The sequence below is a fragment of the Ambystoma mexicanum genome, chromosome 2p, assembly GCF_040938575.1.
Source record: "Ambystoma mexicanum isolate Mex_15411 chromosome 2p, UKY_AmexF1_1, whole genome shotgun sequence".
Lineage (NCBI taxonomy): Eukaryota > Metazoa > Chordata > Amphibia > Caudata > Ambystomatidae > Ambystoma > Ambystoma mexicanum.
The window spans coordinates 1,413,860,379-1,413,863,984 of record NC_090923.1 but is presented as its reverse complement, the minus strand read 5'-3'; the positions used below and the strand labels follow the sequence as shown (position 1 = coordinate 1,413,863,984).

General features: G+C 44.5%; 1 non-coding gene across 1 annotated transcript; it reads left to right on the top strand.

The window, feature by feature from the left end:
• The first annotated feature begins 3,200 nt into the window (after positions 1 to 3,200).
• Positions 3,201 to 3,307, top strand: LOC138567952 (U6 spliceosomal RNA). The gene has a single exon (XR_011302329.1). It is a non-coding gene; the product is annotated as a U6 spliceosomal RNA (small nuclear RNA).
• Positions 3,308 to 3,606: the final 299 nt, after the last annotated feature.

Genomic DNA, 3,606 nt, shown 5'->3' with positions numbered 1-3,606 from the left:
AGCGCTAGATTGGGAACGGGAGGAAACCGAAGGACGGCCGTGGCATGGTTTTAGCAAAGGAAAGGGGGGGAGAGATACATTTGAATCAGGTGAAGAAATTGTCATTTAGGCAGTCTGTAGGGTAGAGTTCAGGTGATATAGATAGTCTAGGTTCAGATTGCCCAAGGTACGACTCCTCATTGCCTGATATACCAGGAATTGTAATAGCCTGCGTCGAGTGAGCTATAGGTAGTATGCGATCAGAGGGCTATCTCAGCGGTAGTTCAGTCAAAGAGTCCTCAGATTCAACCGCTTCGGCTTGAGCCGTAAGCCCCCTAAGTATATCCCAATAGAGAGTGAGGTGTAGGAGAAATCATAGATTGAGAAAGAATAGTGTTGAGTTCATGCCCAGATCCCGTAGTTGTACCTAGTAAGGCTACATCAGTTTTATCATACATGGGGATCTGTTCAGTAGCATAGGAATCCATAGCATGGTCAGAGAGAAAATGAACCAGTGGACCAGAATTATGTGAGATTGGTAGCTGGATTGGAGCCTCCCCTTCTCCATGAGAATGAATTACTGGCAGAGTAGACATGGGTGGTCTAACTGTGTGCATTCCCATGGAGGAGAGCTGCCATACAATGGTAACAAAAAGGTGGGGGGGGGGCATCCCTGCAGTAAGCCGCATCATAGTGTGATAGCATGTTCTTTTTTTTTTTGTGTGTGTGTAGAGTTAGCTTACTTACTATAGGGCAACTTCAGGATTTCGAGAATAATTAGGAGTTATAACTTAGCTAATCAGTGCCGAGTGTATAGGATTCTACTTACTCTAGTTTGGTGCATAGGATCCTACTCACTCTAGTTTAGTAAACAAGCGGCTGGTGAATAAATGAAAGTCTCGATGTATGGTCTCTGAAGGGGGCAGAGCCGGCTCGTGGATCTTCTGTAAATCCGGAAGTGAATTACCATGAAGTTATAACGGATGACTGATGACTCAAGACCGCAGTTATCGTCCGCAGTTGTCGAAGCAGTTGCGAAGTGACAAAAAGAGATTCAGTGAACCACGAGATTGAATGTTCGAAAGGGGTGTTCAACAGTCCACCTTATCACAAGGCGATTTTTGTTGAATGTTGGGGCGAGCGTCTTAGCGCCGGCCGTCGAATTTCAGTTTGCTTAGTCACAGGGGCATTGAAAGCGAGGCGCCTGAGACCCCCATTTGAAAGAGCTGTTGGGCCCAAGTAGCTTCGGGTGAATGTAGCACCAGAATTTTAAGTTCAGCGGCGAGACAGATAAGAAGGGGTGGGGGGAGCAGGAAGCAGGGAAAGGGGAACGGGAAGCGGAAAGCGGCAAGCAGGCAGCAGGCAGTACTCGTCAGGTATTCTCATCTGGTTCGTGCGTGCTGGTGGTGGATTTATGGGATGGTCGCGGAGGGAGGGGGCGTGGCTAAAAAAACAAACACAGGAATAGAAAATGAACGCTTGGTATTGAGGTGCTTAAGTTCATATATGTCTCAGATGAATGTCCATAAGGTCTTTAAAGTTCAGGATTGCAGCCAAGGTAGTAAACCTGATTATACCCAATGATGCTTTTTGAATGAAAAGTTTCCAAATCAGAGACGATCCGGGCAGCGTGGCTAGCAGATCAGAAGACAGTACTTGTCAGGTACTCGCTTCTGGTGCGCGCCTGGTACTTTCTCACAGTTGCAAGTTACTGCTACCCCAACTCGACCACTATATTTTTCCCAGATACTTGCTACTGTGGAGTAAGCAGGGCTAAGAGAGAGGGAGAGGGGGTGTGCCTATGCAAATCATCTGCCAGGATCCTACCTGGGAGTTCATTCAATATCACCAGCTGACACCTGGGCAGCGGCAGGTAATTTGGAGAATAGACATATTCGGACAGGCCACAAAGCAGATACTGGGCCATTGATTGGTGATCCCTTTAGCCATGTCTCCCCAAATTACTGAGGTGCAGAACAATTCCACCCTGAGCTCTTATAGACAGGTCCTTGGCCGATTGTGGCCGATCAGGGGAGTGAAGGGTTGGGGTGACGGCACACTGCCTCACATTTTCACTGCTTTTTACAGGGGTAATGGTTTTGCAGAAGGGGTCTGTGCAAGTGATTTTGTTTTGCGCTGTGGGAAAGTAACGATTATCCACTGACCTTAACCAACCTACTTGCTCTGTTCAAAGAACATACTTGCAGAGAAAACAATTTGTTTTTGGGGGGAAGTCCCAGAGGGTCTTTCTTATGATTTATTAGGCTGTCTGCTACTCTTGATTTGACATAGAGTGTTCCCTGGCCAGGAATGTTTAAGGCATGCTGTATGTCAATCCCTTACAATGAAAACTCTGTTGAAAGCACAGAGGTACATATGAATGGATCTGTTAAGAAATTAAACAAAATGCCTGGACAAATGTCGAAACAGGTAGTATTTAGACTTAAAACAAACTGACTCACAGTCGAATGTGCTATCCCTTTAACCAATGACCCCCTTACCTTTTTTTGTAATATTTTGCTCTCAGTAGGTTTGTCCAGAGTTCCCTTCTTAAAGTGGCTTTCTTATAAAAACAATCTGAGACCTGCTTTTTGTGGCACACATGCCTCATATCCCGTTGCTCTTGATAAACTCACATCATCTCCCACCAACACAAGCTGTAAAAGATTTCCAGGGCTTAGCCAAGCAAACTAGAGGTGGGTCGAAGGTTGAGCAATCCTTAAATCAGCAGCAAAGTTAACATTGAAATCGGCCTCAGAATTTCTTAAAGGATGGTCCAACATCTGTTGCTTGTGGGGCGCAATCTGACAGCCTCTGGTGCTGACGCCTTAAGCCACCTCCTGTTCTTGCCTTGTCCTTGATACAGCCATGGGCCCACATACACTCATAGTTACAGAGTTTTTCTCATGCCTATGGGTCTATTGTGATGCTCTCAGGCTTGCATCACCCAGCCATTGTGATGGGGAGGGGAGGTCAATTTGCAAGCACCCTGTAGCAGAAATCTGTATATCTTTAAATATAATTGGCATTAAACCAAACCCTATAGGACCAGATCAACACAGCAGCAAAGAATGCTAATTCATTGTTGTTTGCCTCTTAATTTCATACCATCCAATATCTAAATGGTGTTTGGACTTTCTGCCCTCTGACATAAGGACATTTGGTATGGCAAACGTTTGACCAGAGGTCCTAATCAATGGTTTGATTGACTCTCCCTGTGCGTTTGCTTCAGCAACACATGTACTAATATGGGAATGATAATGGGAAAATTAAATTGGCCCCTGCTCTAAAGGATGACACGCACACTCGTAAAGCATTCACTATTTTTGGCACATGACATGACAGAAACTTTTCTTAATTTGCAAGTCTTTATTTTTTAATACATCTTTTCTAATGAAGATTGAAATTGTATGTTCATACACATTACACGACAACACAATATATTTTGCACTAAATTCAACACTAATGCCTCAGGAGCCTTTTACTTGTGAGTCCTATTGACTAAATGAACAGCCCCGACCCCTTCAATTTCTTGACTTGTACTTTTAGAAGTGGCACGCTTCTATTGTTTTTTGATCCCATTGTACCAAACTCAGCATTATAATTTTCCCCCTTGTTGGTGTTAAT